At 59.5% G+C, this 25,273-nt stretch overlaps 1 protein-coding gene across 2 annotated transcripts in view; it reads right to left on the bottom strand.

Moving 5' to 3' along the window:
* FBLN2 (fibulin 2) overlaps nucleotides 1-20,688 on the bottom strand; it is a 68,542-nt gene extending 47,854 nt beyond the window's left edge. For both annotated transcript variants that reach the window (XM_057706341.1, XM_057706342.1), the window contains exon 1: nucleotides 20,585-20,688. The gene's annotated coding sequence lies outside the window, so the exon portion shown is untranslated. The remainder of the gene's footprint in view (nucleotides 1-20,584) is intronic.
* Between the last annotated feature and the right edge of the window lie 4,585 nt (nucleotides 20,689-25,273).

Below are 25,273 nucleotides of genomic sequence, written 5' to 3'. Positions count from 1 at the left end.
CATCGTTTGCAGTCACAGCTGACGTCCAATTTAGAAGAAAAGACAATGAAGGGAGATTGCTATTATCTTAGGTTTGTAACTTCCAAATCTAAAAGATATAATAAGAGGAACTTCCTTAAAGTTTTTAACAAAGACGAGAAAGGAAGCAGCCCTCATGTCGCCCGCCTCCTGGCTGAGCTGGGGAGAGCAGGACGGCAGCGCAGAGACTGGGTCCAGCGGGGCAGTGACAGAACGACTCGGTGGCCACACGGCAGGACTGGGGTCTGCCTCGCGGCCACCCTGCCAGCACAGACGCTCTGGTGCTGGGAGCAATTCCGGAGGTTACCGAATGCCAGGCAGTCAGGGGGACAATGAAAACATAAGTGAATGAAAGCCAGGAAATGGGACAGGAAGAGGCTGGGGTGCGGGAGAGCCTGTTTTAGCCGGGGTGGTCGAGCAAGGCTTCTCCAAGGAAGCGGCATTTGAGCTGAGGCCTGAGCCAATCAGCGGACACAGCCCCGTGAAGGTCTGGAGGCAAAGCATATCAGGCGGCAGGAACTGCCAGTGCAAAGGGCCTGAGGCAGGACGGCAGGAGGGAGAGGGGAGCAGCAGGGGCCACCACGGCCGAGCCCAGTGAGCGAGGGCCCGGGTGGTAAAGGCCAGATAAGCCCAGAGCCTGGGATGACCTGATGGGATACTCTATTTAAAGGGTTCGTCTGCTGCTGTGTTGAGAACAGGTTGCTGGGAACGTGATGGGCGGTGGGAGAGGATGTGGCAGGATGTGCTGACGGCCTGGGAGGGGTGAGGCGTCCAGGAGAAGCAGAGGTTTGGGCACGAGGACCTGGAAGGATGCAGCTGGGGCTTCCTGAGGCAGGAAAGGCCACGGAGGAGGGCCACGGGCCTGCAGGGGAGATGGGCAGCCTGGTTCGGGCCTTGTCGAGTTTGAGAAGCCCCGAGAAGGTCCAGGTGAGGATGGTAAGGACACCGCCAGGGACGGGAGCCTGTGCTGGGCGGGGACAGAGGCTGGGGGTTCTCCCAACCAGGGCTGACACACACGTCCCCCAAGCTGAGCGGCCACCTCAGGAGGGTGGGGGGCCCCATGGGACGTGGGCCCGAGGTCGCCATGACAAACCAGGGAGGTGGGGGGTAAAGGGTCTCCCTCCGGTCCGCCCTCAACAGCGTCGTTTAGGAAAGAAGCCTCCCCCGGCCCCCTCACCTCTCATCACACACTCACAGGAGCCCTGCATCCAAGAGGCAGTATTCCCACCCCAGGTCAGCAGGCCTCTCCCAGAGGAGCTACGCCCAGCCAGTCCCGCCACACCCTCCACACAGCCCCCACTGCGGCCTGGCCCTTGGATCCCCCTCCCCCCACTCCTCCGTATCCTGCTGCCCACACCCAGGTGAATCCAGATCTCGGGTTCACCCATCGTCCCCACCCCAGGCCCGGAGGAAGGACAGAGACCATCAGGTCCCCAGCTTGGTGTTTTCATTTGCTGTGCAACCCTGAGCAAGGCCCTGGCCCTCTCTGGGCCTTGGCTCTGCATCTGTACAGGTGCAGAGGCTCTACCACACCTCAAGCCACAGTCGGGGCCCATGGGCACCACCTAGGCCACAAACACATCGCTTGTCCCACACCGTGAGCTTTCAGCTTTAAATCAGTTACCAGCATTTGCAAATTGGAAATGCTCACATGAAAAGTCAGGTTTCTGACTCCTCTTGAAAATTACTGAGCCCTGGCCACCCTACGATGTCACGCAGGGTGTGGGCTCCCAGGTCCCCGTGACGCCTACACCACGGCTCCTCTGCTCGCTCACACGTGGCTGGACGTGCTTGAGCTCCGGGGGCCCCCAGACTCACCTCTGACCTGGGAGCCCCACGGTCATCCCCACTGGGGTCTCCAGCTGGGAGGATGGAAGCCTGCCCGCCCTCCCTCCCCACGTGCCGCTCAGAGCCCTGTCTGTCTGAAGGGAGTGTGTCCACCTGTGAGGGGGCTTGCGCTGGCTGGGATGTGCTGGAGGAAGCGGCCCAGTGGGGAGCGGCTGGGCCCCTGGGGGTGGCTGGCCGGGGGAAGAGCAGCCTCGGGGCACGGGCACACCTTCACTGCCGCCCGGGGCGGGCTACGGCTCCACAGGCGTGTATGTGGGGTGGAAGGCGAGAGACCTCAGCGCCAGGCGGGGAAAGCTTTCTCCAGGTCAGAATCAGACCAGGCTGCAGGGGCGGGAGGGAGGCCCCCGTCCCCGGAGACAAGCAAGCAGGGCTGGGAACACTCATACGCGTGAGGGTAGCAGGGCACAATCTCTACCCTGCTGGCTCTCAGATTCAAACACGCCCCTCCTGGGGCATGGCCCCTGCAGGAAGCGGCCCCGAATATGTGGCCTCCGCAGACGGGCCCCCCTCCAATCTGAGAAAAGGCATCACGAGGGGAGGGGCTGAGAAAGGGCCCCTGCGCTCCCTGCAGCGGGGAGCACCGGCGGCCGGGCTGCAGGGACACAGACCCTGCGGCCGGGCCTGTGGCTGGGTCGTGAGGTGCACCCCCCGAGGCGGGGCCCGTCAGGGACCAGGGAGACACCGGGTTAAGACCCCGGGCTCGCCCGGTACCCGCGGATGAGGGAAGCTGGGTGAGGCATGACGTCCACAAGGCTACGGTGGTTACAAGGCCTGCCCTCCTGCCATGTGCACTCCCCGAGAAACCTGCACCACGTGGCCACTGGGCACCCGTCCAGTGGTGGAGGGGACACGGGACACGGCAGGGGCAGGCCACTAGGCCGGTGACCCGCCCCCAGGCCCACTCCCTGCCCTGCCCTTCTCCACCCGGCTATGCACCGGCATGGGGGGTGTCCCCTCCTCAGACAGCGTCCAGGGCTCCCACAGCGCCCAGTGGCCACCACGGACAGGGGACCAGAGGGCGGGAGGTGGGGGCGGGGTACGGGTTCCCCACCTCCCTCGCTCCTTCCCTCCAGAGCAGGGGTTTGGTCGTGGCTGCTCCCCAGCCCCACCCCCCATGGCCACAGCTCCCACTGGTACCCACCAGCCTCCAGGAGGGCTCAGGGGAGGGCATGAACACACCCAGACCACCCACAAGCCAAGCCCCCCTTCGCTGCAACTGGTGCTGGTGAGGCTCAGAATGGTGACCGCTCCCACAGGGGTCACAGAGGGACGCTGACCCCCCAGGAGCTGGCAGCTTCCACCCTGGTCTCTGGCGTCCTGAGCCACCAGGAAAACGCATGAGGACCCCGCCCGGGAGACCCTGCGAGCCGTGTCCGCTCCTGCTGGTCACACGCTGGCGTGTGGGTGAGGCCACTGTAGACACCCCCATCAGCCCAGAGGCTAGGTACGTACCACCAATGTCCCCAGCGACGCCACGTGGAGCTGAGAGAAGGACCGGCCACACCCGCCTAAACCCCTGAACAAATGCACCGCCACCCCCCGGTGTGGGGCCGCTCATCAGGCGGCACTGCCACCCGAGTCAGCAGCCACAGCGGGAGGGGGACCTCCGGAAGGACAAGGGCCCGCACACGCAGCGCCCAGCAAACGCGGGAAGGAGACGCCGCGCCGGCTTCCCACGGGCCTGGGGCGGGACGGCCGCCGCGAGCAAGATTCCCGCCTGGAGCCGGAGCGGACAGACAGCTGGGAGACGCCGGGCTCCCCGGGGCTCGAGACGGACCACGGGCCGGGGGACAGGAAGGAACGGCATCGTTCCAGGCCGTGACGGCTGCAGACGCAGGCGTTTCTGGAAGACGGACTCTCAGAGTCCCCCCCAGCCTGCGGCGTGCCCTCACACACGCAGCATGAAACCAAGGCCACGCGGCCAACTGCCCAGCGGTGCAAGCGTCTGGGCGTCCTCTCCCGGCTTCACCCCCCACAACCAAGAGACAGAGACAACAGGCCTTAGCCGGGAAGGAAGACAGGAGCCACCACCACCACCCCTGGTGCATCCAGCTCGCGGGGCGGTCAGGCTCGACGCAGGAAGCGGGCAGGTGGGGGTGGCCCTGGCCGGCCAGACCGCTGCTAGGGTGGGGGCAGTGGGGTTCTGATGCAGCCTGGGGTCATGTTCTCACAACCAGAATGTGGCTGGGATGGACGAGGCAGAGGCACACTCAGCAAGAGTCTCTTCCCGGGGTGTCCAGGGAGACAGGAGGCTGAGGGCGCCGTAGGAGACACGGCCACTGTCCCACATTCCACTCCCCCCCCACTGCAACCACAGGACGCCCGGGCAAGGGGGCTGGCACATCAGAGCCGACCGCGCCCCCGCTGCCCTCACTCACCGGACTGCCAGCTCCTCTCTCTGCCACCGTCACTGCTACCCGCCCCCAAACACAGACACACGTCCCTACGGTATGTGACCCCATCCTGATAAATGAACCGCAGCGCCCCTCCACAGAAGGCCCCAGATGCAAACTCTCCAAGCTGGCAAGGCCACCCTGGTTGCCCCCACCGTGGCCCCGGGGCACTGACTGATCGCCAGTGCCACCACTGCCGAAAGTGGGGTCTGGCCTTGCGTGACAACAAATCACAAGGTAAGGAAATTCTCCCTTTCTCCAGTTCTCTGAGCCTTCTGATTCTGACAAGAATAGGCTTGCCAGAGCTAGCAAATACAAGACATGCAGTTACAGAGGAATTTCAGATACACAATGCATCATTGTTTAGTATTAAGCACGTCCTGTGCAATATTGGCGAGATACATATTCATCGTTTATCTGAAATTCCAATTTAACTGGGCATCCTACATCTTTACCAAGTAACCCTAGACAAGAACAAAGTCTCAGGTCGGTGCTGGTGTGCCTTCAAAACTTTAAAAATGTTTGCAGGGGATCTTTCTTTTAAACAAGAGGCAGCTACAGCCAAACACTGAGCCTCTCAAGCAGCTGGAGATGACAGAAGGGAAATAAACACTCAGGACCCTTGTAGGCTCACCCGCTACAAGCACACGAGTCATCAGGACCACGTGGCCTGCTGGCCACCACCTCTGAGGGCAGCACCGCCCCCAGCTTCTCCCAGAAGCCTGCCCAGACGGCTGCCCGCGGCCCCCAAGTCCAACCAGAGGGTGGTCACCAACCAGACGCCTGGCCATCTGTCCATGGGGCGTGTTTGGGGGCCCACATGGTGCTTTTGAAATTAGTTCCTGTTATTATAACATTGCAATGTTCTTAACATATAGTTGATTTAATGTTATCACACTTAAAATCAGAACATTTTACACCAACGTTGGATTCCCAACTATTCTAGGAAAATCGGAAGTTGGGACTGATGGTGAGGCATCCGTGGTCCACGGCGCGTCCACGCTCACTCTGCGTGGGCATCACTGAGCTCCCGCGTTCCTCTCTGCCCCCCAGAACCCTCCTGGGCCTCTCCTGCCTACACGCAAAGGAGGGAGGCCCAGGGGAGCTGCGAGTCCCTGCTCCCCCGGCCCAGGTCACTGCCTGAACAGCCTGGTTTCCTGGGTTAGGTCCTGTCTCTTCTCTAAGTGGAGACACTGGGAAGTGTGCCCCCTGCCACCCAGGTGGGCTCGACGGTCAATCGTATCAGAACCCACCGGCATGCCCACAGCCACACGAGACACACAACCACAGGGAGGAATGCCCGTGTTAACTGCACGCTGTCTGGGGCGGGGGCCTCCCAGAAGCAGAGCCTGAGATGGGGTTCCGGGCATGCGGTTTACTGGGCAAACCCTTGGGAGGAGGGAAAGGAAAACAGGATGGCAAAGATGTGGTCTCAGCTGAAGTCTGACACCAGCCTGATGCCATGGGGAGCTCTGCAGCGAGACTGGCACCCCGGGCTCATCCCAGTCAGGAACATCAGTGGGTCACTGGCCAAGGATGGCAGTGAAACCAAAGGGGCGCTTACCTCCTAGGCCCGTGGGGGGAGGCAACACCTGTTGGCCAAGGGCAAGCGTCTGGAGAAGAGCGAGGTGGGAGCCGCTAGCAGCAGCCGGGGGACGAATGTACCAGGAGGACCCAGCCTGGGCACCAGCGGGGGCCACAGGCTCTGAGACACACACACAGACACACACACACACAGACACACAGACAGACACACACACACACACACAGACACACACACACACACCCGTGCAGGAGCAGTTCAGGGGGTCTGCTCCTAGAAACTATCCCCAAAACTACCTTTAATTTCTAATTTGGGCTGGGATCACCGCAGGCTCAGGAAGGTAAGAAAGTAACGTACTGAAAACAGTCTTTGCACACAGATGTTCACAGTGGCCTTATTCACGGTAGCCAAAAGGCAGAGGTAACCCAGGTGTCCATCGACAGGTGAATACACAACATGTGGTCTCTACACACAGTGAACAGGACTCGGTCTTCAAAAGGACGTTCTGACACGTGTGACAACGTGGATGGACCTGGAGGACATCACACTCCGTGAAATAACCTAGCCACAAAGGGACAAGTACTGTATGATCCCACTTATGTGAGGTCCCTCGAGGAGTGAACTTCCAGAGACAGAAAGCAGGGTGGTGGGTGCAGAGGCTGGGGGAGGGATGAGGGACGGGGAGCCGGTGTTTAGTGGGGACAGAGGTTCAGTTTGGGAAGATGAAAGGCGTTCTGGGGACGATGGTGGTGATGGCTGCACAGCAACGTGCCCGTACTTAATGCCACGGAGCTGTCCACTCAAAAATGGCTGAGGGTCAGTTCTATATGTATTTTATTACAGTAAAAAGTAATAAAACATGCACTGTGGAGCCAAAAGTGAACAATCAAGGTGCAGAGCAAGGAAAGGAAAAACACTGCTGCACCAAGGGCGCAACAGGAAACAAGGGCTGCCCTCCAGACCTCCCCTTCGTAGTAAGCTTCCTGGCACCCCAGGCCAAAAGGGAAATTAGAGGATGACCCGGGGCTCCTTGTCTGATAAGAGGAAGTCATCTAATTCACTGGGAAAAATAAACATGTTCTTGGCACAGAAAGTTAGGAGGGATTTTAGCTGTTGGTCAGGTTCACATTAACTACAGCTTCCTTGGCACCGACACAACACCAAGCACTGGCCTGAGAGCTTCTGGAGATGTTGATTTCACTTAACCATGCTCTACAGATAAGGAAACTCAGGCCCAGACAGCATACACGATCTGCCCACAGTCACACCACCAGTAAAAGGTGGTGCAGGGATGTGGAGCCAGCTCTGCCGGGCCAGGGAGCACAGCCAGAGCCCTTCAGTTTCTATTATTCATGGCGCACCTGCTACCTGCCAGCCCCCACGACAGGTGCTGGGATGTGGCCGTGAACAAGACCCAGAGAGCCCCCATCCTCATGTGGCCAACATCCTGGTGGAGAGAAGAGACAAATAAGAAGAAAATAATTAGGAGGTTGTGAGGGACAGGGCCTGGGGTCCTCCCTTGGCAAGAGCGGCCAGAGTAGGCCTCACCTAGGAGGTGACACTTGGGCTGAGACTTGCCTGGCATAGATGTGGTGGCCATGCAAAGATCTGGAAAGGCAACCCAGGCAGAGGTAATAGCATGTGCAAAGGCCCTGTGGCAGGAACCAGCTGGACCCATTGCGGCCAGCATGCAGGGGCAACGTTGAGTGGGAGGAGGTGAGGTGGGCGGCAAGGGGCGGGGGGGGGGCAGCGTGAAAATTAAGGAAGGGGAGAAGGTCAGAAGAAGAGACTGGTCACTGGTCAGGAGGTCACCCACGCCCAGGGCCCCAGGGAACGTGACAAAGTGTCTTACTGGACACTATTCCAACAGGGTTGGGTTGGGGGGGCACCACTGGATCACAGCACGCGGGGAAGTCGTCAGGAAGGTGGAGGAAGATGCCAGCCAGGGCAAGCGCAGAGCCAGGTAAAACCTCAACAGCACCAAAGGGATGCAAATGCAGGGGATGGAGTCAGAAAGCCGCGCCCAGTGATGGTGGCGGGAAAGGGGTAAGAGATGGAGGGAGGAAAGCCGGGTGGGAGGGCATGGGAGGGGATGTCCTCCAGGTTCAGAGGCGGTGGTTACAGGGGCCTTTATTCCATTGTATGCTGACTTCCATGTACTTTTTTTGTATGTTTTTGTATGTGTTTTTTCACAATAGGAGAAACTTTTAAGAGAAAAGGGCCTATTATAATAGCCCAAAAAAAGGAACCAGAGGACTGAGACTTTTTGGCAAAAGCAATGAATAGGAGGGGAGGGATATGAAAAACAATCACAAATTACCAAAAGAAAAGTGATCAAGCTTGGCTTCACCGCGAAAGGCCTGTTCTCCTTCACTTCCTCATGGGCAAAAATCTCAATAATTGGTGGCATCGTTTGCAAAAAGATAAGCCTGGCCTGGGGAGAGCAGGCCAGGCTGAGGGCACAGGGGGCTGGCCTGAGACCCCCCAAGGAGGGGGATGGGGCTGGGTGGAGAGCACAGGGAACACGCCTGCGTGCAAAGTGCTGACAGCAGTCGGGCCCAGATGAAACACACAAAGGGTGCCGGGGGCCCATGTCCTCCTGCTCGCGGCCCCTGGGGACCCTCCACGGGTGAGCTCATGAAAACACTGGGAGAAGTATCCTTCCAGTACAACAGCCAGGCTTTGCTCCCCTCCCTTTCCTCTCTCTGCTAATAAAGAGAAAAGAGTAAGTAAAATGCATAAAAAGCTCCTTAAACCCTGGGTGAGAGCCGACCCTGCATATATAATCACCAGTCTCATTATCAACATAAGCAGGTGAAAAATTACACAGATGAATGTCCATGACTTATAATCAACCTCTGAGGAAAGAAAATGTTGTTTTTGGCACAGGAGGGAGCTGATATTTTCCTTCCCCACAAGTCATGACTCTGGAGAGAGGAAACACTCCTCGGGCGGAGCGATGAGAAATAGCCCTGCCCGCGGCCAAGGCTGAGCTCAGCGCTCTCCCCACCTGCGTCCCCATGCCCTCCACCCAGCCCCAGACAAACAGGGTCCGCTTGCCCGCGGTCCTGCCCGCCAAGGACTTCGCGTCTGATGTCCTCCCACCCTGCTCGAAATTCTGATGGTTCCCTACCACCTCTGGCCCCTTAGATAATCCACCCACCTCCAACAAAAAAGGAAACTGTGAACAAGGCTTGGTTAGTAGTGGACATGGGGTGGTTTCTCATTACGCGTCGTACATTTACCCTCCTTCCAAGAAGGGCTCCTGGATTTCATGCTGGGGTCCACACCCCTCAACTGTCAGGTCAATCAGAGCCTCTCATTCCTCTCGCAACAACGTCTAATTCAGGGATGGACACCAGGCCAACCTGAGTCCACAAGACTCAATTCAGGCGAGACATTGGGCAAATGGCCTCTCTCATTCCCACTCTATTAGACATGAGATGATGTAACACTGAAGGTCCCTGAAGCCACCTTGTTGTCAGATGGAGACTGCCTGAGGCTGGAGCCAACTCAAAAAAAAAAAAAAAAAAAAAGCAAAAGCCAAGAAATGGAAAAAAGAGAAACAGAGTCACAGTGACAGCTGCTGAGCACCTGGATCCAGCCATACCTGAAGCTAACGGAAAAGCTGAGCTTTGCAATGACACGAACACCTTTTGCTCAAGCTAACTTGGACCAGGATTTCTATCACTTGCAACCAACAGTCTTAACAGATATATGGGCTTACGTTAAAAAAAAAAAAAAAAAAAAAAAACTGTTGCCTATCATTTTAGGGGTCTTACAGACTCCCTGGAATTCACTCATGGACCCTGGGTTGAATACCCCTGGCCCAAGGATAAAGTGAAAACTCCTAGAGTGGCATTCGAAATCCTTTATCATGTAGCTCCCACCTATCTTTCCTGAGCCCTTTATCTCGGCCGCCCTCCATACACCCAATTCCTGCTAAACTTGAAGACTCTGGTTCCCAACTCCTCATCTGGGCTCATATCATCATCCCAGACCAGGGCACCCTCTCTGCTGAATCTCTCCACACCCAAACCCTACCCCCTACCTTAAGGCCAAGCCCCAAGGGCAGGTGGATGGATAAAATGGGTGACTGGATATGATGGATGGGTGGGTGGGTGGACGGATGGATGGTGGGTGGATGGGTGGATGCACAGATGGACACGTGGACGAGTGGACAGATGGGTGGGGGGGTATCAGATGGAAGACAGATGGAGGTGGAGGTGGACTAGCAGATGGTTAAGCGAACTGGTATGTGGACGGGTCGTTGATGAAGAGACAGGTGCATGTCAGATGGATGGTGGTCCCATCATGGATAACCGGTGAGTGAGTGGATGGCAGAGGGCAGACAGATGGATGGGAAGGTGGATCCGTGGCTGGATGAGTAACCAGTCTCTGGATAAATGTCTGATGGACGGGCAGGTGGGTGCATCAGCATGCGGACAAATGGCTGAAGAGCTGCTGGCCGGCTGGGGAGGTGACGGATCAGCAGATGCCCGGATGGAGGGGGGGCCAGCAGAGGGTGAGCAGAGTGAGGAAAGTTCTCCTGATGCTACCTCAGTGCCCTTCCTGGCCTCGCTGGAAAATCCAGAGGAAGGCCAACAGCATCTCTGACGATCCCTGCACCACAGAGAACAGCGTGAACAGCACAGGGCCGGGGGGAGGCAGACTGGCCGGCGTTCACAGCCCAGCGGAGCCACCTCCCGCTGTCTGACCGTGAAGCAGAGGCTCCGGCTCTCTGAGCCTCATTTTCCCCGTCAGCTTAAAGAGAAGCATCACGCTCCCCTCACAGGGCGCTGTGGGTGAAATGTAAAAGCATCTCCAGAGGCCAGCCCAAGACTCGGTACAGTCAGAGCGGACAATAATTCCCACCCTATTAAAAAACTGTTCCAGTGCCTAGAAAAAGAAAGGTGCCTCCTCCTCCCATTTTATGCGACTAGGAAAGTCCTGATACCAAAAGCAGATGCAGGAACTGCAAGAGGGAGGCACAGGCCGCTCTCGCTTACGAATCGAGCTGCCAAGCCCTAAGTAAACTATCAGAAAATTGAAGCCAGCAGCATGTTACAGGGGTAATAACATATTGTGTCCAAATAGGGTTTACCTCAGGAATGCAAGGGTAGTGCGATACTAAAAAAATCAATGCAATTCACTAGAAGACAAATTCTACATGATCGTTTCAGTAGATGGTAGTCAATAAACATCAACATTTTGAGATTAAAAGCTCTAAGAAAAGCTTCTCCTGATAGAGCGGATCATCTACTAGATCTCTGTGGGAGAGGCCCTCCCTTCCAGGCACCAAGAATGGGTTCACCCATCACCCCATCCCACCCCCCATGGAATAAACTGGCCTCGGGGGGGATTTAATTCCTCCCCTAAAAGGAACACAAAGGTGAGAGAGAAACTTTGTGGTCCATCCCTCCTCCAGAGCCTCCCAAACCATGGCACAGCCTCTTCTCAACCCTTCTCCAGCCCCTGTTGAGTCTAGGAGTTCATCTACACTGAGAAACCACTCCAGGAAATGAGGGGGGCCAGGACCCTATCCTCACCCTACCTCTGGGTTCACACAGACCGTCTCCTGCTCTTTTTCTTCTGCTTTAGATACAAGATATGTTTTCAAGGGAAGCTAAGAGCCCAAGGGTCCCTCCATGAGAGATGTGTGTATATGCAGGTCCATGTGAGCATGAGTGTTGGGGGGGCAGAGTTTGGGTGTGTGAGAGCATGGAAGAGAGTGAGCCTGGAGCTGCTGGGCCACCCGAGTGCCAAGTGACGGAGCTTGCCTGAGAATAACCAATATGGAGAATGGAGACACAGCCCTTACGGCATCTCAGGAGCCCCTGGATACAGCCAAGCCTGAAGCCAGCCCCTGTACATTTTAGATCCATGACATTTTGCTTCAGTTATACTTTCTACCACCTACAGCCAAAACAATCTTGACGGTTGTGATGAGGAAACAAGACTAGTAACTGTGTTAGATGTGTCGCTGACTAGATTCCTAGAATGTTTGAGTCTTTGGAGTTACTGAACTTTGTCCCTTCAGTGGTCACCTCCTGGGATGACAGCCTGCTTCACTCAATGCCCATCCTCAGGGACCAGCTGGAGCCACGGTCACTGTCAGCGCTAGGTAACTCTGGCCCTGGCCACCCTCATTGGTCCAGGGTGGATGTTTGCATAAGCTGGGCCAATCAGAGCTCTGCCCTACAACCTGGGCCTCAGAGCCCTCCCTCACATAATCTGGGCCAATCAGAGCTCTCCCCACCCTCCCCAAGCTGGGCCAACTAGAGCTCTTCCCCAGGATTTGGAACTGAAATTAAAAGAAAACATAGACCATCTCGGGTGGGAAGAAACTGTGAGTAGAGGGTGGGCACATTTAGGTCATTCTGAGACCATCACCCAGGCTCACAGAGCAAAGCAGAGACAAAAAAAGGTGGGGCGTGAGGCAGCCTTGGTGGAACAGAGTCCCCAGCCTGCGCAGACCACGCAGGGACCCCCTCAGACACAGACAAGCCCACACGAGGGAGACCCTCCCCCCAGCGATGGGGCGGCCCCTCCTGATGCCAGGAGCAGGGAGAGCACTGTGGGGGCTGACCCCGGGCCACGGTGGGCTACCAGGCCATGCCCTCAGGCCCCACCATCCCTGTGGGGCCACCCCCTCCCCGAGATCTGGGGCCAAGGAAGGGTCACCCCTCCCACCCCACGCACAGGAAGCCACAGCCGTGCCGAGGGGGTGTAGTCAGGTCAGGCACGTCCTGCCCTGGAGACAAGCAGCTGATGTCACCACATCCTTTACGTCCCCATCAGTCCCTTAAACAAGTCTCTCTCACTCGTGAGAGGATAAGGTCGGGCACTCGGTTCAAGAAAACACATGAGGTGGGGCGGGGGGGGGGCGGGGCGTGGTAAGAGAACTGGGGCAAACTTTCCCCCACGCCAGGTCCCATGGCTAATTAGGGCCTGACCGGCCATTACCGTGGTGTCAGTAAGAAGTAACACTAATAACGGCTCAGCTGGGTGCAGCACTTTACAGTTTACAAGGCACTCTCCCATCTGGCCAGGTCTAGTTCTCCACCGCCTCTCTGGACTGGCCCCAGCCTCACCTCGCAGGCACTACGGCGCCCTTTCCTGAGCTCCAGCCTGTCGCCGCCCCCCGCCCCCAAGCGTGGACCCCAGGCTGCAGGATGCCCCAGGCTAAGCTGCCTTCACCCTCCAGGCCTCTGCCCGGGCAGCAGGAGGGGCACAGAGCTGGAGCTGCAGGGGATGCCCCAGCCCCACGTGAGAATGGGGAACAGCCACTACCTGAGAACCAGGGACTTCGTCTCGGAGAAGACATCCCTGCTGGACGGACAGCAGCCTCTTCTCATGGCCCCGCCCTGCAGGAAACATGCCATGGAGTCCCCAGAAGATGTGAGGTGTGCGATGACCAGCCAGAGGGTCCTCTCCCAGTGGGGCTAGAGATGACCTCTCGGGGTAAGGTCAGATCTCAGGGACAAGGCAGAAGTACCAGCGGCCCCATGGTGAGTAATCATCGCCTTTTATTCTCTTAAGCAGTCAGGATGGCACAGAACCCTGCAGGGAGCGAACATCTCCCTCACACTTGCCAACCTTCCTTCTTAGCAAAGAGAGGGCAGGGGCACTGGGTTTAAGGCCGACTAAGGCAGGGAACAGCAGGGGCTGGATTTGGTCCTGCGCTGGCGCTGTCATCTTTGTTCTCATGGGTATTGGGGACTTCGGGCAAGTGATCCTGATTTCTGCCTACACTTGTGAAAAATGGTCTCCTTTTAGAATAAGTGTAAGTAAAAGGGAAGGGATTTTTTAAAATATGAACTACAACCTAAAGGCAGAGGAGGTGGGGACAACGCAGCAGAAAATGCGAGGGCCCCGCGCTCACGGCCACCTCAGCAGAAGAGGAAGCCAACACGCGCTGGCTTTCTTGTCAAGAAAGGGCACGAGAGCCCCTACATGGTGCCCATGGTCAGACAGCATCCAAATTCATCTGCTCCGAGGACACGCAGGGCATCAGACGAGGGACTTAAAGCTCGGCCAGCACTGAACCCCCAGGAGGACGGCTCATCTCTCAGCTCCCGAGGACGCGGAAAGCTGACGTGAAAACACGTGTGTGTGTGTGTGTGTGTGTGTGTGTGTGTGTGTGTGTGTGTGTGTGTGTGTGTGTGTGTGTGTGTGTGTGTGTGTACACGCGCCTGCGTGTGTCAGGGGTCAAGGAGGGTACCATGTGGTGGTGCACGTGTGTCCAGACCATTGTGAGGGGGCTCTAAGGACAGAATATTCTGGAGCACCGAAAGCTCACCTGGTGACCGCAGACACGGCTGGACGAGAGACCCAGGCTGAGGCAGGAGGAACTCTGGGAGGCCTGTCAACAACGGTGGGCCTGGAGCACGAGGCCAGGGCCAGCCCCGACACAGATGACGGCACCTCCGTGGCCAGGGAGAAGGGGGTCATGACCCTCGAGAGAACTGAGCTAACCCGTGTTAACTAAGCCCTGCACACGTGCCAAGAGCCATGCCGGGGGCTTTCCACAGGCCTCTCCTAGCCGGGCACCACCAGCAGGCCCGTTTTACAGATGGAGAAGCCGAGGCCCCCATCACCCAGGCCCAGGCAGGCACACAGGCTGGTGCTTCCCTGGCCTGGCGGAGTCCTCACCCCACCATGTCCCAGCACCTCAGAACCCTCCTCCCATGCTTCAGGCCATTCCTGGGCACCAAATGACAGCAGAGCCAGGATGACTGTCCTCAATTTGTAGATGAGGAAGCTGAGGCCCTAGGAGCTGAGATGGCCTGAGGTCAGCAGGGTCAGCCTGGAGGCAAAAGCCTCCCATGGCCGCAGGCGGGCACATGGGTGCTTGCGGCCCCACTCTTGGCCACGCGGAAGCTCGCGATGCCCCCCAGCCCCGCCGCCCCCCAGCAGGCAGGCGGCATCACTTCCTCACCAACACGGACCCGGGTGGGGTGGCCCTGACCGCCCACATTAAAGCACCCCTCCCCCCACCGAAAAGCCAGGCGCCCCACCCTCAAGGAAGGAAATAACCTTTCCCCAAACCAGCACGTTCTTTGCAATAACCTCCATATATGAGAAGACAGAGGCATTTTTGCAATGTTTCCAAATTCCAACAACCCCGAGGACAATGGTGCAAAATGACGCATGGCTTGAACCCAGAGGGGCCCCGGGAAGGGAGCAGCCCAAAGGAGGGGAATTAGCGGTGCGTGCGGGCCATGGGACCCCGTAATCCAGAGCAGCCCGCCCACACGGGGCAGGACCTCGAGGTGGACAGACCTGGCTCCCGCCCAGCTCCTCCTCGTCCTCCCTGGTGACTGCAGCCAGGCCTGCCCCTGAGCCTGTTTCCCTGCCCTGTCACCCTCTCAGGCCTCCTGCCTGCCGGTTTGCCCCCTCCAGTCCCACCCCCACGCCTGCACTCTGGCCATGCCCCTCCCCTGCTCAGAAATGCCCCGAGGCTGCCCACCGCCACGGTCAGAGCAGAACTTGAGGTCCTCCGTGCCTGGTTCAGTGCACCAGGCCAGCCTTACTTCCCGCCTCCCCTCCAATCCACCTCTCCAAGAGGAGCCGGGTTTTCTCCTGTCCACCCCTCAACCTTCACATCACAGTGTTAGTATCACCCCCTCCAGGAAGCCCTCCCTGACCCCTCGCAGGCTCCCAGAGCCTCTGTGCTATCCTCCAGCATTTCAGAACTGCCTACGTGGGGCCCTGGGGCCCTCGGGATGGCCATAGGAGGGACCACGGGCCAGCCCACACCAGAGGCTATTGTGAGCACTGTGTGTTAGGAGAACGCCCAAGACCTCGATACAGAAGGAACCCCAAGTGCAGCCAGCTGCCCCTACACAATGCCCGCCCGAGGCTGCAACTCCACTCGCCCTACTGCCGCACAAGGCCCAGACCGAGGCCCCAGGCTGCTGCCACACTCCAGCCTGCCCCGCTCCCAGCAGCCCGGGGCGGGCGGCCTGAAAATCCCAATCAGACCTCACCCCCTCCCCAAACTGAATCCTCATCACACCCAGGATAAACCTGAAAGCCCTCCTGTACCCCCAGGTCTGACCAGCCTCCTTGCTCACGAGGTCCTGTGCTCCACCTGCTCCAGGTCATTTGCACGTGCTCTGCCCGCTGCCTGGGTGTCCCTCCTCCGCTGGCCTCCTCTGGCGCCCTACCTAAAGCAGCGCCGCCCCCACCCCGTCCCAGCCAGCTTCATCTGTTTTTCATTGCAGGCACACAGGGCCCGCTCTGACGCTCCAGGGAGCATCCCTCTGCATCTCCCCCCAGAAAGCGAGCTCTGTGGGGGCAGAGGAGGTCGTCCTGGTTCTGCTTTATCCCAAGAACAGTGACCAGCACCCTGCAAGCATCACGTGCTCCTCCTTCCGACAACCCTTAGAGGGGGGTCATGACACCCATCTGACACGTGAGGAAACTCAGGCTCAGAGAGGGTCACTGGCCCGAGGGGAGCATGGCTGTGGGTGGCAGAGGTGACATCTGAGCCGTGCAGGTCACCAAAGTGGGGACTTCCCTGTGCCCGGCTGCCCCCTGCCCAGACCCCCGCGGTCTAGACCTGTCCCTAAGCTCTGGTCCGGCTGGTGGGCCGACTGTGGAAACAGGCTGAGCGTGGGATGCTAAGTGCTGTGGTGCCCACCCCAGGGAGAGCCAGCTGTCAAATCAGCAGAAGGAAACACCCACAGGAAAGAGGGCAAGAGAGAAAGGGGGCTTTTTCTCCTTCTGTCTAATTGCCAAACTTGACAAAAAAGTGACTTTGTTCACATCTAATTTTAATCACAGTAGAAACCTTTGTGTACCACGCCAGAAAGAAGTCAGCCTGTTTAACAAGGTTGGTAAAGCAGGGAACTTAAAAACTGTCTTTAAACACTGCCCTTAAAACTCACACATGAAGTTACCCACCAACTGCCTAACTGCTTTTGAATTTAATGTAATGTCTGAACAGGCAATACCGTGGTGCCTCAAAATCCAGAAAATATAAGAGGGCACGCAGCGGCAGTGTCGCTTCACCTCGCACCCTCGTCCCCACCCACACACGCGCTCCAGGTAACCACTGCAACTCACCCCCCTGCTTCCTCCCAGAGTTCGCCTCTAAGCACATAAGCAAATGCAGATTTACATCTCTTGTTTGACACACGCAGCAGCGTATTTTACACACCATTCAGCACCTTGTTTTCCTCTCTCAACAGATCCTGAAGATCAGAGCCTCTGCATTTTTCACAGCTGCATACTATTCCATTGTAAGGCTGCACCAACAGCTCTTTGACCAGCACGTGTCACCCTGGATCTCAAGTGTCTGTCGACAGCCCTGTCTCCCCCACCTACCTGTAGCTTCTCAAGGGTGAGACCTGCCCTGTGGCACAGGGCCCAGGACAGGGCCTCTGCACTCCTGCCAACGTCCTCTGCAGAGGCACACAGCCTCTAGATCTTGCAGCTAGGGAGGGCACCTTAAAATGCGAATCAGATAGCACTGCTCCCTGGAGAGAAGCTTCTCCATAGCTTTCAAACTCCCTGCCCCGCCCTGCTTTTCCTCCCCAACGCCCCCCTCCCCCACCCACTCTAGCCTCCTCCCTTCCCATCCCTCCCTCGCACACAGCAAGCCGGGGCCCATGGAGGGCCCTTTGCACCAGCTGCACCCTCTGCCCACACCCTCCCATCTCGGCTCAGAGACCCCCTTCTCAGAGGGCTCTGCCCTCCCACCCGGACTGGGTGGCCCTGTTGGCCTCAGTGCCTTGATAATACCTACATGTGTCTGAAATCCACTGAATTCCTTTCTTTGCTGCCTGGGTCAGCCCACCTCAGCCTCAAACTAGAACACAAGCCGCCCGGGGGCAAGGGCAGTGTCTGGGCTGCCCACCACGGGCTCCCTGCCTGGACCGCGCCTGGTCCAGGACGGGACTCCCACACTCGGCCTGGCTCCTGCCGAGAGAACTAGTCCTGCTGCCCTCCCACGTGGGCCTGGGAGCGCCCAGCACCCAGACCCCCACTGTGGGCTGAAACTACACCCCAGGGCAAGGCCTTCAGCTAGGGGAGGGCAGGGATGGGGACCCTCGGAGCTCTAGAAGCCAGAAAGGGGACACACCTCCCCACCTCCTGGGCAGCAGACCTAAGGCTCCCATCCCCACAACCCCACTTCAGGACCACAAGCCCCGGAAAGCCATCAGACAGCACCCACTTTACAGAAGGGAAGACCGAGGCCCTCTGCACCATCTGTGCAGCCAGGCCCAGTGCCTTCCCCCCCAGCAGGAACAAAAACCTCTAAGCGGTACAGGGACGAGGCCGGGGGCTGCCCACCATCCCCAGGTCCTGTGTGCCACCCATACGGCTCGTCCTCCGTCAGTCAACAAACTTCCAGGAAGCCACACGTCATAGGGACGTTCAGCTCCTGTGAATTCAGCTGCACACATGTGGCAAACAGAGAGAGCAGAGCTGCAGAGGAACCAGGACTTAATGCAGCAACGGCCCCACCCCACACCTCCCAGCGAGAGGCCACCAAGGAGTGTGAGCTGGGAGTCGCCTGTCCCCTGGCCCTAGTTCCTCCCTGCAGAGCACATCCTCCTCCAGTGAAGGAAAACATGTTCCCACCCACAGCCCCCAAGGGCAAGGCAAACACAGAACGCTGATGCCCAGCAGGGCACCCCTCGGTCCTCCTGAGGCCCTGCGGACTCAAGGGACTCGGGGTCTTCACCTGGTGGTCTTGGGGTCACAGTCACTGCAAGACCTGAGCAGGAAAAGAGTGCTGGGCTTTTGGGCCGATTCAAAGGAACCGTGGTGGTCACTGTAGGCCCTGAATGTAGCTCCACCTTGACCCCTGCTGCGAAGGCGGCTTTGCTTCACTCAGTCCTTCCACAAGCATTTATTAAGCACTTTATTAAGCACTTACTGCATGTCCGGTGTGAACCTGGCTCAGGGAATTTCCCCGGGGTCAGTGAGACCAAGTCTCTCCCCTCGTGGACTCGAAAGGCGGGCAAAGAGCTTGGTTTTACAGTTAGAAAAACCTGGGTTGAAATCCCAGCTGCGCCTTTGTTTGCTGGGAGACCCTTCCAGGCCTCAGTCTCCTTATCTTTCAAAAAGAGTAAGACTGTGACCCTGCAGGATCCTGAGCAGCACCTTGGGAGAAAAGCGAGGCACGGGGCCTGGCTCCAAGATCCCTGCCTTCCTCCCACAGGGCCCCCAGCCCCCGCCCCCACAGCCCAGGGCCACCGTCACCAAGATGCCCCGTGGTGGTCCAGGCCCCCTCACAGCTCCCACCACTAAGGCCATACAAGGCTCACGTGAGGCTTCCCCAGCCGTGGGCAACGGGACTCAGCAGGCCCACTCTGGGGTGGGCACTGCTGCAAAACCAGCCCACTTTATACAGCAGGCACCGCCAACACAGAGGTCTACGCACGCCCGGTGGGAGCCGAGAACGTGACACCCGCCAGGTGCGACCTGTGGCCAAGTGGTCTCCTGCCCCAGCCCAGGGGCAGCCGGAGAGCAGCCCCAGCCAAAGGCATCACACGAGGATGTGAGTCCTGAGCCTCCGCACCTTGTGATTTTTCAGAAGACGGAAATCCGGACTTTTATGTGAAAGCTGCCAATCTGTAAATGCTGGCAGCTAATTAAATTTTTTAAAATAATAATAACATGGGAAGAGCCAAACAAAACACACGGGGCCGGCCGCGGTAGGGGCTGGCAAGTTTGCGCCTCCGGAGTAACAGCCTTCGATTTCATCCACCCCTGGCCCACTCCCCTTAACACGGCTCTGGACCCGGGACGGGAGGCTGCGAAGTCGAGGGGCAGCAGTTCCCGGGTGCTCCCTTCCTCCTGGTGGGGATCATCAGCCCCATTTATTTGCACGTGGGGGAGGTGAGGCTCAGACCTCCAATCACTCGGCCACAAACACGCGCCAGACCCGGACATCGGGGCTCTGCGAGGGCCCTGGACCAGCACCCTTCCTTATTCAAGGGCCTCTGGGTGATGACCAGCGCCCGAACCTTCTTTCCACTTGTGGCCTGTCCCCGCCACACCTGCTGGCTCAGACCCGCCCAAGGGGTGGACAAACCGAGGTGGGGGTGAGATCTTGGGACGGCCCTGCCCAGAGAGTGGGCAGAGGTAGAGGATGGGGGGAGGGGGAATAAGCTCCGCGGAGTCAGGCCCACCCGTGCCCGCGGAGCCCCCTCCCTGTCCCCGCACGGCCACCCAGGCTCCACCCTAAGGGAGGCTCAGCCCAGGGCCTCCCCGCGCCTCCCGCGCCTCCCTGGGTCCGCGCCGGCTGAGGCTCAGGACGCGGGGAAGCCGGTGCCCACGCAGGGGCAGGGCCGGGGTCCGCCGCCTCGGAAGCTGCCGGCGTGTACGGCTCCGTGTGCAGGACCCACGGGGCGGCGGGGGGAGGGGGGCCACCCCAGGGATGTGAGAGGCACGTGTGTGGCACATGTGAGAGGGGCGTGTGTGACAGCCACACGTGTGTGTGTGTGCGAGGCACACGCGTTCACGGACGGCGGCGGATAGAGCCGTGCGCGTCTGGGAGGCGCCCGTGCGCGCGAAAGGGACGTGTGAGCGGTGAGTGTGGGGGCGCGCGGGAGAGCCAGGGGTCCGCCGCGGGGACACGGACGGGGCCCGGGCCGCGCCAGGGGGAGCCGGGCCGGACCGCGGGCCCAGTTCCCTCGCCGGGACCCGGGGGGCGGGAGGGGGCCCCTCGGCGGCCCCGCGCCCCGCCGGGCGCCGGCCAGGCTGTCGCATCTGCCCGCCGGGGCGCCGTCCCCGCGCCAGCCCGGGGTCCGCGTGCACTCACCGCGCTGCGCTCCGCTCGTGCTGCCGCCGGCGCGTCCGTCCGTCCGTCCGTCCGTCCGCCCGCCCCGCGCTCGGCGAGTCGAGAGCTCGGGAGCCCGGGCGGCGCGGGGCGGGGCGGGGCGGGGCGGGCTGAGGGGCGCGGGGCGGGCCGAGCCGGCGCCGGGCCCCCTGCCCGCCCTGCCCCCTCCGCCTCCGGGGCGGGGTCTCGGCCGCGGCGGGGAGGGGGCCGAGCCGGCGCCGCGGCTCCTCGCCCCGCCCTGCGCCCCCCTCGCCCCGCCCCGCGCCCCCCTCGCCGCCCCCCCGCCCCCCCCGCGCCCCCCCCGCCGCCCCGTCTAAACGCGGAGTCGCAGCGCCGGCCCTGCTGCCCTCGGGGGGCTGTGGCCCGGCGTCTCAGCTCAGGCCCAGTCTGGCTGCCCCCCATCCCCCTACTGCCCACCGTGGGGGCTCCCACACCCCCCTGGCCTGCTGGCACCGGGTCCCAGCCCCCAGCCTAGGTTTGTCCTTCTCCCCGGTCCCCACATCTGCCTGTGGCCACTGTGTGACCTCAGCCAAGCCCCTTGACCTCTCTGAGCCCAACCTTCCTCGCTCTTGAGCAGATTAACCCCGAACTGTTGGTGGGGAGCCGTGGAGAACCCCACGTTGCGTCCTCAGCACAGGGCCCAGCAGGCAGTGAACACTCCAGACTCTCAGCTCAAACGGTGAAGTACCATGACCCTGATCCGCAGAGCAGAGGCCGCACGGGGCATCCTCTGGTCCCCACTCACCGGGTTTGGCAGCCTTGGAACCCTGCCTGGTAAGAGGACCTACAGGGAACAGGCTACCTTCCCAGGACCTCCCAGATCCTTTCTGCAGGCCAAAGGCTCAAAACCCCATCCCCAAACCCACACAAGGAAAATCAGGCACTGCCAGACCAGGGCACACATCCGGCACCAAAGCAGCCCCGGTGAAAGGCGGACTGGCCCCAAACTCACTGGGTCCTGCAGGCCTCTGCTCTGGCACAGGGAGCCACACCCTGGTCCCTTCCCCACCACCAACTCAGGGTCCCAAAGAGAGTCGGGATCCCAGAACTCTGTCCTTCATCTCTGTCTCTGTCTTTGCCATCTTCTGTCTGTCTTTTTAATGTAGTAAAATTCACCATTTAAAGTGCACAATTCAGTGGCGTTTCGAGCATTCACAACTTTCTCCCTTGTTGTCTCTTAGCCACTCCGTCTGGATCTCTCTTTGCTGCTGTGAATCAGTGTCTCTCTGTATTTCTCGGTGTCCCCTTCAGATGGCCTCTGTCCCCCTCTCTGGGGGCGTCTCGCTCTTCACCCACACCGTCGCTCCCTCTCTGCATCTCCCTCTGTGTCTCTACCTCGGCTTTGACATCAGTCCATCTCTCTGTCTTACTCTGTCCTTCTTGGTCTCTGCATTTCCCTCCGACTCTGTCCTTAGTCTCTGTGTCTCTCTCAGTCCTGGAGCCACATTCTCCAGGACCTGAGGCCTAGACCAGGACCTCTGGGAAGCACCTTCTGTCCCTGCCAGGAGACGCATGGTCCAGCGGTTGCCACCTCACATCTGAGCAGCAGACGTAGGCCCACAGTGTGGCAAGCACCGCCCCAGGAGGGCCTCCCCGAGCCCAGGACTGGGGTGAGGCAGCCGGCAGCGAAAACAGAGAAGGGAAGCCACCAGCCCAGGGTCACACAGCTGGGAGGAGGTGAAGCCAGAAAGTGCCCAGGGGCTCTGACGGGGCTGGCCACAGAGGAGCCGGGAAGGATGGAGGGGCCAAAGCCAGCACTGAGAGCCTGGGGCCAGGCCACCCTGGCTTCCTGCCAGACCCTTCCTCTCAAGGCCCTTCTCCCCACTGGGGCTTGTTCTCCCTCGGGGCCTCCGCCTGGAATGCCCTTCCCCCAGGGCTGGCTCATCCTTGATTAGATACACATGCAATGTCACCACCCCAGAGAGCCCTCCTTGAGACCCCCGTAGAGACAGCAACTGCCCCTCCCTCGGTCACCCTCCCCCCCTCCACTGCTCAGAGTACTTGTCACTAGCGGCCTTTTTAAAATTCATTTATAAGTGACTACAGGTAAGATAACCTGGTAGGAACTCTACCACCCACCAGCTGTGTGACCTTGGACACGTTGCTTGACCTCCCTGGGCCTTGACTGCCTCAACTGTAAAATGAGCAGAATGACATCAAGGCCTATCTCATGGGATTGTTAGGAAGATTAAATGAATTGAAATCTAAGAGGACTTTGAACAGGGCTTGGCCCAAGGGGCCAGCTCAGTAAGTATCTGATGACTGAGTGAGTGGTGGATTGAATCCTTCCTTCTGTCAGCGCGTGTGAAAGGCACGGGGCCTCACGTGAGCCGGAGCAATCCTCCGAAGTGGAGCCTCTGCCCTCCACGCCATGCGCTCTCTTCTGGCTCCAGGTGTCCGGCCGGAAGGCGAGGCAGTGGGCCAAGATTTGGCCTCACCTTCTGACCCGCCCCCGAGGCCTGGCCCGCTTTCCAGGAGATAAAGCGGAGATACTTGCCTGTTATCCGAGCTGGAGCTGAGCCAAGGCAGCCACCCTCTCGGAGCCCTGCCAGGGCTGTTATCGCAGATGGCGTGCACATCACCCACCAGGAATTTGGGGCCCGGGGCCTGGCCAAGACACGGTTGGGGGAAGTTCCGGGCCGATAAGGCCGAGACAGAATGCTCAGCGTGGGCCGTGGAGTTGCATCGGTGACGATCTCGGCAGCCTCCGGGCGCCGGGGCGCCAGGGCTGGCGGGGGTGGGGCTCACCCAGCCAGCCGCTGGGGTGGAGAAGGCCCGCCAGGCTTCCTGGGTCTGCGTCCTCGATGGGTAGCCAGGAGGAGGCCACTGCGCCTCTCCTGGCATCTGAGAAATGAGGGTAAGAATAGCAATAACCCAGGCGGCACCAGCCCATGGGGCTCTGTAGCCACGTGGCCGGTTTAAAGCTGCATCCCCCTGTGTGATGTTCGTAGGTGGCTTTAGCCCTCTGCCCTCAGTGGCCTCGCCTGTAGAATAGTTCCTGCCTCGCAGGATTGTTTTGAAGATGCTTAGAGCAGGTCTGGCCCGTGATGAGCCCTCCATGAAATGTTTGTTACGAATTGCGGGCGGCCTAGACCAACGTGAGCCGGCAGCCGTGCCCCCCGCCCCTGCACACCTGACCTGCTGCTGCCTCTGGGAGCCGAGGGGCCCCCCTGTTTCCGGGGGTGAGCTCTGCGCTGCGCCGGCTTCGTCACCGCGCTCACCTCACATTCAGCATCTGATACAGCCAGGATGACTGGACACCAGGAGAGCGCGTGTCTGGGCCCAGCCAGACTCCAGAATACACCATGAATACAGGAAAGATATTCCGAGCGGGTGGGCAGTGACTTTCAGAGGCCCTTCTCACCCGGAGTGGGGCACTGCCTGCCGGACTGCTCCCCAACAAGACCCAGGGCAGCACCAGCCAGACCTCAGCTTTAGGACAAATCCGTCCTCTAGAATCACCTAGGGCATCTACACCCCACTCCAGAACGATTAAATCTGAGTCTCCGGAGGGTGCAGGCCCGCATCAGCACTTTTTTTTTAAGCCCCAGTGGCCTGGAGGTGCTGCCAAGTGTGGAAAACACAGCGTCCCTCTGGCCTCCTTCTGGCTGTGTCCCTCCCACCTGGAGCCCACCATGCCTCACGCCGGGCCCTGGAGTCCCCTGCTCAGACAGCCCTGAGCCCCAGGGTCTGTGCTGGCCCCGCCCCCAGGACTGGCTACCGCAGACACACCCCGGGCCCGAGGGGTGGCCGAGGGCAGCTGCTGGCGGGTGGCGTGAATGGAGCTCAGATCCGTGGGCGCACAGTCAGTCCTGGGAACGTGGTTCAGGCCCTCCCTCCAGGCTCTGCCCACGCCCACTCCTATCTGTAGCCCCAGCCTCCTGCTCTTCAACCCAGTGGCAATCTGATCGTGCCCAGGACACTTCCCCACCTCCCGACCTTCCCGTGCCCTGTGGATGCTGGGCCACCTGGGGCAGACGTGACCAGCCACCCCCCACTCTTCGTGTAAGAAACGGAACTGTGGAAACCTGACATAGACCCACAGCTGCCTGGCTAAAGACTGCAGTCCCAGTCTCCCTGCAGCCAGGTAGGACCCTGAAAGTTTGAGCTCCACGGGTGGGCAGCAGAGTGGTACGGCCCCTTCCTCCCCTTCGCCTTTCCCGCTGGCTGAAGGGAGGGCCTGGGGTGGGCACAGAGCTGGAGCACCCCCTTGTCTACCAGGTGGAAGTCACGCTTGGGCGGAAGGCATCCCTGAGCATCGTGGCGCCACCGTACCTGGCCTGGACCGTCACCTAAAAGAGAAATGAGCTCTCAAATGCACTCACCCACGAGTCTGTTAGGCCTGAAGCCACCCCACCCTTGTCAGCTCCAGGAGCCACTAAATTCCCTTGGGGGCTTCAGCCAATCTAAACTGGAGTTTTGTTACTTGCACCCGAGAGCCTTGGCTAATAGCCTGCGTTTCGCGATGGAGACATGACCTACCAGCTGTGGCCAGGCCCGCTCTGGACACTGGGTTAGCCACTGGGGATCAGTTTTTATGACCCCTAGGCTCTCCCCAAGGATGCTCTGCCTTAAATAAAGAGGACACTGATTGGAATGAACGGTAAACTCGTAGCTGTTAATCATACATTTTAATAGTCGCACTATACTGATTAATTTATATGATCCTCC

Source organism: Hippopotamus amphibius, chromosome 13 (genome assembly GCF_030028045.1).
Source record: "Hippopotamus amphibius kiboko isolate mHipAmp2 chromosome 13, mHipAmp2.hap2, whole genome shotgun sequence".
Lineage (NCBI taxonomy): Eukaryota > Metazoa > Chordata > Mammalia > Artiodactyla > Hippopotamidae > Hippopotamus > Hippopotamus amphibius.
This window is presented reverse-complemented; position numbering and strand designations above follow the sequence as displayed.